We start from the raw sequence: 14669 nt of genomic DNA on the forward strand, positions 1-14669 counted from the left end.
AATCTACTATATCTTGTAGTAGTCTATTGGCGTCCATAATGTTGCGTCCTGCTACAAATCCCTTTTGATCGGTATGGATAATTTTCTGTAAAACTGTTTTCAATCTGTTACTCAAAATTTTTGCAATGATTTTATAATCTGTATTTAATAGTGTTAGAGGTCTCCAATTTTTTTATATCTTCTCTTTCACCCTTCTTATACAGTAGTTTTAAAATACCTTTATGTTGAGAATTTGTTAATTTATTGTTTTCAAAAATTTCTATAAATAATATGTTCATCTCGTTTTTTATCAAGTACCAATGTTTTTTGTAAAATTCTGCTGTTAATCCGTCTTCTCCAGGTGACTTGTTTTGTTTCAATGATTCAATTGCTTTTGTTATTTCTAACTGTTCTATCGGCCTATCAATAAAACTACTCTCTTCATTTGTTAATTTTTCCTCTAAGCACCTCGTTAAGTTATTTGCTTTCTCAATATCACATCCTTCTGTTGTAAACAATTTTTCATAAAATTTCTTTTGTTCATAAAGTATATTTTTAATCCCAGTTTTATATATTCCTTCTTCGGTTTTTATCTTGTACCATAGTTTGTTTTCTGCATTCTTTCTTTCTAAGTCAAAAAAATACTTTGATGACCTTTCACCTTCTTCAAATTCTTGAATTCTTGATCTCACTTTAGCTGCATCTGCTCTGTTATTGTGGTATTGTTTTATTTTTTCCTTTAGTGTGTCTATTCTATTTAGAATACCTGGATCATTATTTTCTTTTCCTGCAAGTATATCTAATTCTTTTTCTATCTTTTGTATTTCTTTTGGGTTCGTGTTAATATGCTTACCAACTTCAATCGCTAATTCTTTGATTTTTATTTTAATGAGATCCCACCATTCACATATGTTTCCCTGTAAATTTATTTCATTTTTCCAATGCTTCCAACATGCTTCTAGTGAGTTTTGAAATTTCATATCATTAATAACTTTGTCACTTAACTTCCATGACCCTGGTCCTCGTTCTAAATCATAAAGAAATACATTCACTGAAATAGATTTATGGTCACTGTACGGACAGTTTTTGATTTTTGTATTACTTAATGATGGTTCTAGTGAATCATGTGTCAGGATAAGGTCAATTCGATATTTAGATAATCCACGTTGGAAAGTATAATTATTTGCATCTGGATTGTGAATTCTCCATATGTCTTGTAAGTGGTAGTTGGAAATTAAGTCTTTTAATTCTGTATTACCCATGTCTTCTCTATATTGATTTGAATTTCTATCTTTTGATTTATCAACAACACAGTTAAAATCTCCCATTAGGATTTTCCCTGTAGTTTGATCATTCACAAAAAATCTTCTAAGTGTATTAAAAAATAACTTCCTTTCATTCCCTTTATTAGGCGTATAAATATTGATGATTTGAAATTGTTTATTTTCCGAGTCTATTTTACATGATAAAACTCTTCCTTGGTGGTCTCTTGAATTTTCTGTCAGCTTGAAATAAGATCTGGTTTTAAACAAAATTGCTACCCCCCTCGATTCTGATGATCCATTATTCCAAATACTATCCCCACCCGAAATATCTTTCCATTCTTTAGCCCATTTTATCATATCAGATTCTATGCAGTGTGTTTCTTGTAAAGAAAAAAATTCAAACTTCTGACTTTTTAACCAGTGCATTAATCGTGCTCTTTTATTGCTATTTCTGAGGCCGTTTACGTTTAGATTGCAAAATGTTAAAGTGTTATTTGTACTTGTCATTAAAAAAAACAATTATTTTTGATTTAACAATGTTGTCTTTCTTGACTACAGACATACATACACATTTTGTTAAAAGAACCAGCTTGCAAATAGGAAAAAAATGAACAATTGTTATATACATGTATGGGATATATACAATAAGTAAGATGTTGCTAGTGGTTTATAAAACAATATTAATGAAGCTTCTTGTCTAGCTAAAGAATCGACTGAGGATTATATGCTAGTCTTATATTTACTCAATTACCCTTTGGGTTTTACTATTGAACGTGTCTTCTGGTGGCGTGGACTTGTCACTCATGAAGCGCTTTCTATTGTTAATGTTAAGTGGTGTTTTCGGGTCTTCATCGTTACTGGCAACAATACTACTAGAACGCATGAAGTCGCACATAACACCCCACATTTTCTTGGCACCAGACTGGTTTACATGCACTCCTGAGGAGTCATTTTTAGCGCTAAAACCTAAGCGCTAAAACCATAGGTTTTAGCAGCTATTGTCAGCGCTTTTGAGAGATGGGCACGCAACGCGCTTTTTACCCCCCCGGTTGGTGTTTTGTAAAATTACTTGACTACTGTGATATCTGTATTGGCAAATTTGCACAAATATGCAACACTGTAAGGTTTTTCATCATTCTGTTCACTTATTTTGCAATGAAAATATAATATAAAAATGAATTTTGAAAGAAAATAAAACTAATGTTAGACTGAATAGCCTCTTATTTATAAAATGTCTTAAGTTTAACTAACGTCCCGGTTAGCTCAGTAGGTTGAGGTGGTGCGTTCCACCGTGACGGCCGGGGTTCAATTCCCGGCAGCAGCAAATTTTTTTTTTTTTTATTATAATTATATCTATCTATATTTCAAGAAAAGATATATATTCGTATGCGTGTTTATAGTTGTTTTAATTCATATTTGCTCGGAATGTAAATGGCCTTTTAACACAAACAAACAGTAAGGCTTAGCTGTAGTACAGTAGGCTAAAGATAGATTTAGTACTATCTTTTCGTAGCTCATTTGCAAATATGATTTTATAATAATTTCTATATCTTAAATCAGTGTATGGACGCAGAAAATAATTTGAGCCGCTCGTAAATTTGACGCTTAAAATTTTGACTAACACTAGTGGGTTTAATCCTGTTTCTCCCAAAAATGAAAATCTAGGTAAAAATTTTTTGGGAGAAACAGGATTTGTTTACACAGAGGTCTAATTATTAAGTAAACACAGAAGGTAATTATCTCTCTCATTCATTTATTGCAAAATCCAGGTAAATACAGGTAGATAGGTAATAGAACTACAAAAATGTCAATTTAATGTTATACTGTGAGATGTGAAATTACATATTATAACATTGACAAAATCAATATTCATATATATGTGAATATATATTTCAAACATTTTCTAAACTTTAAAAAGTTAAAAATAATGCATTTATATTACACACATATATGTACTTTTTACTGGTGATATGATACTTGTACAATGGATAACTAATAAGCACTATATTATCTTCAAACAAGAAAATTTCTTTAAAAAAGATAAACGGCATAGTTTGAATGCTGTTGGTTATAATGTAAAACTGCTGGTGAAATAAATTAACAAGCTAATGCGTTTCAGCACGGATACCAAACTTATATCAGTTTGAATCATTTTCGGTGATAAAAAGACTCCATTTGAATCAGGAATATAATTTTATTGATATGTCATTTGAAAGGATACATCCAGCTTGCATCCAATCTTAACTTTGTTTCGTTTTTTACTGCATGTCTGCATTTTACATTGACCGCTACATTGACCAATCACATGCTTCATCTTGACCAGTAGCACCACCTGTCGCGTCATTTCCGGGACCAAAAGAATATTAAACGTCAAATGTCTGGCGTAGGTGGACTGTGTCTTCCCGGGTAGGAGTGCGTAAACAAGTGGGTACATCTGGTCGTCTATGATGGCGTGGATGGTGTATAATTGCTTTAAATTTTATAATATGGGGATACATATAAAAATAAGTCAATTATATAAAAAATGTTAAAATATCAATAACTTTAATTAATGTATCATCTGATTAAATTGCGCGTTTTATGAATATATAGATTAATCTAGAAGAAGTCAATTATAATCACTTCTATAAATTTATTATAAATTATATACATAAATTGTTATTTATTTATTTCTTATTAAATTCCACATTTATTTTTAAATTCAAGCCATCTATGAATAAATGGATCAATCTAAAAGAAGTCAATTATAATCACTTCTATGAATTTATCATAAATACACATGTATACATACATAACTTTTTATTTTTATCTATTTATTTCTTATTAAATTATACGTTTTATTTTTAAATTCAAACCATCTGTGAATATATGGATAAATATATTATTTTATTTATTTGTCAACTGATACATTCACACATAGACACCTTAATTTACCTGTACCGGTAACAGGAACGTTGATTTACCTGTACAGGTAGAAGTTAACCTAACTGTTAAAACAACACTCTCCCTATATTGTTTACATAAGTTTTTGGGAGAAACAGGATATATATTTTTCATTTTTGGGAGAAACAGGATGACACCCACTAGTGCTGCATGAAAGTTCTTTTGTGATGTCCTATATACAGACTCACCAAAGTGTAGGTTAGCTATGGTCAGTGACACTAATTGACCCCAAGTGGTTAATTACAAGAGTCAGCCAACCGTGAAACACTCCGACTGTCGCCAAATTTGGTCACAGGTGAATTCTCCAATTAACAAATTTACCTAAATTGAAATTATGTTATTTACAACCTAGATATATTTGCTAAGAAACAGTATATTTCAATTGACTTAAGAATATTGGGACCGAACTGCAGCCATTCTCTCACAAAAATCGGCAAAATCTGTCTCTCTCTCTCTCTCTCTTTTTTTTTTTATTTATTTTTCAAACGAAACTTATAAACATGAATTTTTATAGAAAAAAAAAGGAGAAAAAAGACAGAAACGTATATCTACTTATACATATACATATTGTGACTGTAATAACTGTATGTTAAAAATGTTCTGAGTATAGAAGAAACACAGATATATTAAATAAATTCTTGTAAAAACTCTGTCGTCTATCTTCACCGGAAATCGTTTTAATATTGGTCCGAAATTTACTTTATATATTTAGATTGAAATGTAACAACTTTTTAATGATATCTGCACCGTGTAAATTTTGAATTTTTATAGCCGTCTAACATTTGATGGTCTTATTCTAATTATTATATTAATTGTACAAGTACATATGTTTTAATGCAAAAGAAGTGTAACTAGATCTAGCTCAGTAGAGTTTTCTAATCCGATACAAAACGACAAATTATACTGTATCTTTAAACCTTCCAATGACAATGACAATGACAATATTTTATTCTCATAAACATATAAAGTGTAGAGAATTATATACATACAAAATTTGTACAGGACATATGATATAATACATCGATACATTTGTTAAGCAAGAGATTATCTTAAATATTGTTGAGTCGTATACTTATTTCTTTAGTTAATTTCACAGGTGATTTCAATTCATCGTCTACTACAAAATTAAAAAGTGTATTAAATTTGAATGTACTTGGTCTTTCATAATAGTATCTAGATATATATTTTTTTCTGTTTAATGCTATTTGATGATCGCTACAATGAAATAGATAATGGAATTCGTCTCCTATTTCATTCAGGTTACACAGACTACAGATTCTATTTTCTCTTGGGATGTTATTCCATCTTCCGTATTCGATTGGTAATTTAATGTTACAAGTTCGAAATTTACAATAGGAATTAGCTAGCTTAGGAGGGAGGTCAAGTAGATATTTTTCTAAACTTAAATCATGTTTATAAATTCTGTAATTGGTCCCTTTCGGAGAATTGAAAACGTCATTTTTCCAATTACATATGAACAAATTTCTTAGGGTATGAAAAACAGTATTTTTTAAGCAGCGTATACTAGTAAATTCATGGTTTTCATTTACATCTAATAAATTACATTCTTCAAAAATGTTTTTAATATAGTTAGACCATTGAGCATTATAATGTCTTAAAATTTGGAAAAATTTGTTGCTCAATTTATTATGAGTTGAGACCATCATTTTGGCCCAAAATCCAATCATACGAACTTTTATATTTATACTTAATGGAAACCTTCCCAATTCTCCATATATCATAAAGTTTGGTGTAGATGTTTTTAATCTAAGGATATGTTTACAGAATTTCAAATGTAGACGTTCTAAGAGTTTGGTGTCACAAAACCCCCAAACTTCACAGCCATATAGTATAATCGGTTTGATTGCTTTATCAAAAATATCCATTTTACAATCGATGGACAGATTATGATTTCTGCATTTTGAAATAGCGCCATACATGGCCCTAAGGCCTTTTTCATATAATTGTTTGATATTCAAATGTGTAAAACCATTTCTAGTGAAACAAACCCCGAGATATTTAGAATTTTTCACAATTTCTAAATTATTGCCATCATAGGTGAACTGTATATTTCGTGACACCGTTCCTCTCCCAAAAACCATTATCTTAGTCTTGTCAATGTTAACTTTAAGATGCCACAATTTTGAGTAGGTGTGAAATACGTTAAGTTGTGTTTGTAAATCTTCTACTGACTCTGCAAGTAGAATGGTATCATCGGCATACAACATTACATACAACTTGAGATAAACTTGTAGCTCTGTCTCTAGTTTTCCCGCCAAATTAGATAAACCTCTACAGTCATGTGATATTAAGAAATGTTCTAGATCATTTAAAAAGATTGAAAATAAAAATGGGGACAAATTTTCCCCTTGTCTTACACCGGAATTACAATTAAAAATATTAGAGACAGAACCGCCTTTAATTACTTTGGCCTTAATTCCATTGTACATATTAATTATGACTTTAAAACATTTCCCTCCTATATTACTTGTAATTAATTTGTTCCACAGTCCTAATCTCCAGACACTCAAGTTCAAGTTTCAAGTTTTTTATTTACCAAATGTCATATAACATATAGGTATATATCAATACATAATACAAGAATCATAATAATAGAATGTCCCAAGATGGCGGAGGATAATTCCTTATACATGTACAAAATTAATATTAATACCCATTACCATTAATATCATTAAAATAATGAAGTACAATATAGCACTATAGACGATACCGCATAGGTTCATAAATTCATTAGATTGTTTCTTAGATCTGTTGCATGCACCAAATATTTACCCAAATTACGTAATGTTTTAATATTTTTATATGAAAATAATTCTATTAGCTTGAATACACTAGGATGTTTGTAATAGTACTTCTTTAAAAATTTAATTCTTAATTCTACATACACAGGACATAATAAAATAAAATTCATTTCGTCTTCAATATCATTGTTGTTACACAAGGTGCAAATTCGCTCACCTCTCGGAACTGCATTATAGCGTCCGGACTCAATATGAAGAGAGTGTGCCTGCATACGATATTTACTTAAAATCTGTTTAGTTTTAGAATTAAGAGATTTCGTCAGGTAATATTGAAGTTCAAAGTCATTCGCAAGATATTTATAAATTTGACACTTAGAAGAATTATTAAAGGAACTATGTAAATCTTGTATAAATATGTCATGCAAGCGTTGCGTATACAATTCTAAAAAGTGTTTTTCATTGTTAACATTTTGAGCAATCCAAACGTAATTAAAGCCATGTCTACATAAATCATCTTTTATCTCATAGACCCAGTTTAATTTACAATTAGGCTTTTTAATATTGAGCTCTAGCAGTGCCACATAGCATGACTTCAATATACAATTATTTGTCTTTAACAACTTTAACCAATACATCATGATCATTATTTTTCGTTGTACATGTAAACTATATCTACCAGTCTCAAAATACACCATGGAGCTATTGACTGTTTTCTTCACGTTTAGTAATCCTTTAAGGAATAAAAGATGTACAGCTTCAATCTTAGGTGCTGGGTGATGTCCCCATACTTCACAACAATAATTAAGTATACATGACACATATGTATCGAATAGTGATAATTTAGTTTCGGCATTAAGCATATAATTTTTAATTCTACTTTTGAGAAGATAATAAGCTTTCCTTCCCTGCGATGCTAATGTATTGTGTGCGACAGTAAATCTTCCATTATAATTAAAAACTAATCCCAAATAACAAAAAGTATCAACTACATCTATATCCTTCCCTTGAAAAGTCCAATGTTCGGTAGGCGTCAAACGCTTGCTCACTGTCGAAGGCTTTCTCAAAATCTATAAATGCACAGTACATTTTACTTTTGAATTGTTTTGATAGTTCAATTAAAGAATAGAGTGAAAAAATATTATCAGTTGTGGAATGATGTTTTCTAAATCCCGCTTGGTTTTCTAGTATAAGTTCAATGCTATCTGCATAATTGGTGAGTCGTTCATTGATAATGGTTGTAAATAACTTACCCAGACAGCTTACCAGTGTAATTGGTCTGTAATTATTAGCATCATGGATATCTCCTTTATTTTTAAAAACTGGTATAATATTGCCCATCAACCACACATCTGGGATATTACCAGTGTCGAATATATAATTAAAGAGTTTGACGTATAATGGTAGCATGATATCTGCAGTAGATTTTATATATTCATTACATACTAGATCTTCACCAAAAGCCTTATTGTTTTTTAATCTAAAAATACATTTTGATATTTCTGATGAAGATATAGGTATATTTAAACAAGTATTGGCTCCCAGGTTCGATAACTATTGGAGCTGTTCACTGGAAAATATATTATTATAAGTTCCCTCAACATTATGGTTAAAATATTTACTGAAATAATTGTAGAGATCCTCGATATCTGCCTTACATGTTTTTTTCTTACTAGGACTACCTTTGTTTAATATTTTCCAATATTCTTTTGGGTTTCTAGATCTTAAATTGTTTAATTTCGTTTTAATCTGAATTTTATGTGCAGTAACTGATGACTTCAGCGTTTTACGATATTTGCGTTCCTTATCGTATAAATCTTCTTTAAATACTTGGTCACCATACCTTTTATATAATCTTTTGGCTTTTCTGTAATTCTGTCTTGCTGATTTACAATCTTTAGTGAACCATGGCTTTTTGAAATTGGAATGTTTGGTCATAGGTTGGGTAGTACCAAAAGCATGTTTAGCGGCATCGACGAAAATTTCACTCAAAGTATTTACAGTTTCAATGATAAAAGTTACATTTTCAATTTCATTATTGCACATGTTATTTACAATATTCTCTATATACGAGTATCTTTCAGATACTGACTGTACAAACTTATCCTTTTCAATATCATTCCATTTTTTTGGTTTGGGAATAAAACAATCATCTTCGGAAATCTCATTATCACAATCGTTTGTAATATTACATGTTTTAAGTAGATTTAGGTGCATTGGACAGTGTACATCTGACAAAAGAGAAGAAAATTCATTAATAGAAAAATTATCTACTAATTTAAACAGTTCAAAATTCCCTATACAATAATCTACAACACTTGCATTCTTACATGTAAGTTTACCGACATCTCGGTCTTCGCCCATTCTACCATTTAAAATAAAGATATTACAGTGTTTACACATGTCTAATAAACGCCCGCCATAATTATTTCGTACTGGATCTTGAGAAAATCTTGTCTTTGGTACATGTATTTCTTCAAATTTATTTACATCCTGGTCATCAAGATCATCATCTATATCATCTATAAAATCAGGAGCGTTTGCTGTTCTACTATTAAAATCGCCCAAAAGACAAATACATTTAACATCATTACTGGAGTTTAGTAATTCGTTTTCGATTTCTTCAAAACAATCAAGTGTAGAATAATTCGAATTGGCAGGAGGTATATATGTTACACCAAACAATACATTGCCATCGTTGTTGAAAATAGACTTATTCATTTTAACCCATAGTGCATTATCATTGTCTGTTCTTATTTGAGATACATATTTTACATATTCATCCTTGATATATACAACAATACCACCAGATTTGATGGTTGATAATGACTTTCTATGTTTACAAAATGAAGTGTAGCCTTCAATATCTACCAAGTCTGCACTATCAGTCTTAGACTCTGTGATACAGATCATATCATGTTTTGTAATAAATTCTATAAATTCTGGGCATTTAAGTTTGCTAGTGAGACCATTTACATTAATACTTGTTATTTTGAATGTAGTATCTTGCAGACATTTTGATGATTCTCCCTCCGCGTGCCCCTATACTGTTTTAACAAAAGTTTCCTCGTCGGATCGGTCCTGTCTAGCGTCGGCCGAGAAGTTGGATCGACCAGATGTGCGCACGCGTTTTGCCGGTGGTGTCACTCTGTGTGGATAGCCTGTAGTCGTTTGTGGCTCCTTGAAGTTCTGTGTTGTATTGTTATTGGGCGATGGACGCAGAGTGTCACTGTCGCTGACGGATTGAACATTAGGCCTACCTACAGTTGGTCTGTTGTTGCGCGCTCTGTCGTTGCTAGCCGCGCGATCATTCCGAACTCTTTCACTCGGAACACTTCTCGCCTGTCCCTCCCCCGTAGTGGTACCGATGTCACCCGTATAAAGACGTCCGTCTACGATCAATTTATCCCGAACTAATTTGGCTCGTCGCAGATCTTTGAGTTTGGGATACAACAATTTCCTCTTATCTTCGATTTCAGATGGGAACTGTTCATTTATGTAAAATGTGGTTCCTTTGAGTTTTTTTGCGTTTCTTAGAACATTGGACCTATCTTGATTAAACAAGAACCTCGCAACTATTTGTCTGTTCTTCCCGCGCACAAACTTCCGAACCTATGGACATTACCTAGTTCCACCCCGTTGATTCCGAGTTCAATACTAAGGAAATCCCGAAGTTTGGATTCAGTGTCCTCACCATTATCCTCTCGTAGACCACTAAACACTAGATTGTTTTTCATTGAGCGCCACTTAAGCTCTGTAACACTGTTTTTCATGTCTTCTTTTTCAGCCTTTAGCTCTTTAACGGATTGTTCTAACTCGTTCACTTTAGTGTCTGTTTGTGAGGGTGTTGATACCGTGCGTTGAATTGTTTTTATTTGTTTAGTTTGTTTTTCTGTTGTGATTTTCATTTCATCAAACATGTCACTTATTGTTCTACAGCTCACTTCCATTTCAACATTTTTTTCTGTCAGACTCGTTATTTCGTTTTCAAGGGAATGCACTTTCAGTGTTAGTGAGTCTAACGAGCTCTGTACTGTATTGAGTTTGTTCTCAATGGGCTCAAGGCGTTTGAGGCGAATATCAATGTTTTGGACAAGTTCAATAATTTTATTCAACTGTGTTACTGATTCATCACTTTTGACTTCACCAAATAAAGTCTCTCTAGTTTGGTGAAGTATCGCTGATGTCGGAGTCACAGACATTGTGTTGTCACGGGCATGTACGCGTGCATGTATACAGGTAAATCAATAGTGCGTGACGAATCTTCAGCGATATAACCGGTTCACACAAGGACTCGGTTCATAGAGTTCATATCGATTGTACAAGTTGTGTATATATATCATATAGTCAATATAGTAGATCGATAGTTACGGAATAAAAGGCTCCAGAATTCAACAAACAAGTGCACCAAATCGTAAAATGGTACAATACCGTTTCAGACGATCACATCCCTTGCCAGTCTGCTCATTTTGGGTTAACTATATGTCCTGGAAACATAGTTTCTTCTCGAAAATATCGGAGCGGGACTCGACCGGTGTTATCAAGGTGCCGCCATCTTACTGGTATACATCTTGTTAAAGTTATTATAAAGACAGTCTTATGAAACTCTGGGTATATCTCGCAGGTGAAAAATGAAGGTATATAGGTTAACAACCCCCACCACCACCACCACCTCCCCCTCCCCTCCTCTCCTCACCCCTGCTGGTACAGGTGTGACACTCTTTGATTACCTGGACAGTTCAGGTATAGCCTCAGGAAATCTTTCAATACACTGACCGGTTATAGAGATACACAGATATGTCAACTTATAAATCTTCCCATGTGTGAGAAATTTATCTTCATATATGGTAGAAATTACTTCCATAACTGTGAATGTATAATTGAAATATGTTGAAAGTCGTATTGCCTAGTAAATCTATATAATAAATATTTCATACAGAAATTGAATCCGAGTAGTCAATCATATATAGTTCATAATCTTACTTATCAAGGTAAAGTAATAATGCAAACTGGTAATTGCGTTGCCTTTGTATAATTTATATAAAATACCACAAAAGACTGCAAATCACCATTCTACTGTGCCACGCACTCACTATTTCTTGCATATTATGTAATATGTATAACCATGGATAATATATTAAATCATTATCTTTTATTCTTATTTTGTATTATACAAGTTCATGTGGAATTTGCATAATGAGGATGTTGGAATTATAAAACGTGTAAAAAAGTTATGGTGTAACATATGTATATCAAAAAAAGATGTTCTTAAAATTTAGATGATTTCAATGCAGCAACCTTTGTGTTGATTATTGAAAAAAATATATAGTTTATTCAGGTGTCTTTAATATTTCAATTTATGTCTTAATAATTATGCTATTTAAACAACATATAGAACTATTGAATTAATATTCAACTCAGACGGGAATCGGGCTGTGAATCACGAAAGATTGAAAAATAAACCCCTAAAATTTTACATAAGATACAGTTGTGCAATGTAGAACATATACTTGAGTCCATTCTCTGAAATTAATACCAATTATGACCTCATTTTTAGCCCACCATCTCATATGTAGGTTGCCCTTGGTCCCTAGTTACAATGTATGCATATTTCATTTTGGGACCAGTCAGAAAACAACATGGCCGACAGGCAGTCATCTTGGATTTTGACAATTGAAGTTTATTATCGCTATTTCTCAGAAAGTACTAAAGGGATCTTTCTGAAGTTCCATATGTAGGTTGTTGCCCTTGGACCCTAGTAACAATGTATGCATATTTCATGTTGGGGCCAATCGGAAAACAACATGACCGACAGGCAGCCATCTTAGATTTTGACAATTGAAGTTTGTTATCGCTATTTCTCAGAGAGTACAGAAGGGATCCTCCTGAAATTTCATATGTAGGTTCCTCTTAGTCCCTCGTATTTCATTTTGGGACCAATCTGAAAACAACATGGCAGACAGACAGCCATTATCGCTAAATCTCAAATTTCATATATAGGTTCCCTTTGTCCTGACCGTAGGCCGGTGGTTTTTTTCTCCAGGTACTCCGGCTTTCCTCAACCTCCTAAACATGGCACACCCTTGCTGTTTATAGGACGTTAAACAAACTAAACCAAACCAATTTGTTTGAAAACACTGAGGGATGTTTCTCAATTTACACAGATTAGTAAGAGGAAGAGAAAATATAGAGAAGATCAATCTGACATGGAATATATAAAGATCATTCAATGGTGGGCGCCAAGATCCCTCTGGGATTTCTTGTTTTTCTTCGTTTCGGCAAATACCTCAAATACACAAAACACCGTTGCCAGTTCCCGGTACTCTTCCTAATAACTCCGTCCCTATTTTTTTTGCAATTTCGTGGCATTGACATAGAAAACAGATATAACTATTATGGAGGCATCGACCAAGCCATATATATGTGATCTTGGGTTGCCATTAATACATGTGTGCAAGTAGAATTTTAGGTTGTTTGGGAGTATGTGTAGTCCGAGAGATTTCCATCAACCTTAGTAACATGTTGACATGCCTTAACAGTTAGGCCATATTCGATTGCCACTTTTGCAATTGGTGGATTTGTGGCCCGTTTATTGATAAGATATACCACCTACCCTTTCCATGCATTGACTGAATCAGAATATGGCGAGTTTCCTTAAAAATTGTAGAGTCCGACGAAATTCTTCATTCTTTAAGATTTAATTAATCTGATAGCGTTGAGAGTCGGAATAGTCTTTTCACTAAATCTTTTCAATACAACGACCAGGGTAAAACGCTTCAAAATGTTGCAGTGTCCGTCTGACATTCATTTTTACCTTGACACTGCTTCACACATTTGACTTGTGCGTTCATGTAATAGAAGTCAACAACGTGTGTTGGAATAAGTTAACATCAACCATATTCAATGAAACAACTTTGTTAACACTTTCAAACGGCTTTTGGCTAACTGAAATGAATACAATGGACATGTGAGTTTGGTCAGGTCCAAACGTGTTATCTGTGAAATTACGATAATGAACCAATTGAAGAACTGAATATCGACTTGCTCAAAAATAAGGGAAATCCTGTTTGTGATACAATTCCAACAGAAAAAAAAACGTGTAAAATATTGTCAACTGATAAAATTGCACAAGAGTTTTAGCGCTACAGTACTTACAGTACTTTGATTGTCATACATATTACCTACAGCTTGATTGTCTTTGGTGAAAACATCATAGCAGTCTATAACAGTTAAGTATTCCCTGCTATCACACAGTTTCTTGATGAAACTGTTCAGTTTGACAACTGCTTCATTGTAGACTGCGGGTCTTGGCCCTTTCGCCTTGCGTTTAATCACGGTGCACAGTCCGATGGCTGCATCTGGAAATGCACTATTGACTTTATCAAGCGCGTCAATGACCCTGATTGAAACTTGATGTCCGTTTTTATTTTCACTTTGCGGTGTATCCTTATTGTTTACATCGTTACTCGTTTGTTGTTGTTCTGTCGAACACGTGGATGTATTGTTTACTTCTTCTATCTCGTCGACATATTCACCGTATTGGTCGAAGCGTAATTTTTTCTTGCAATCGCGCTGTAGATGACCCATTTCCTTACAAAAATGACATGTCCTTTCGTCTACAGCCGAACAGTCTCTAATGACATGATCAAGACTACCACATCTATGACATTTTCTGATAATTTCACCTCTAATCGGACACTGATATGAAGGATGGCCGGTTTCT

Source organism: Pecten maximus, chromosome 13 (genome assembly GCF_902652985.1).
Source record: "Pecten maximus chromosome 13, xPecMax1.1, whole genome shotgun sequence".
Lineage (NCBI taxonomy): Eukaryota > Metazoa > Mollusca > Bivalvia > Pectinida > Pectinidae > Pecten > Pecten maximus.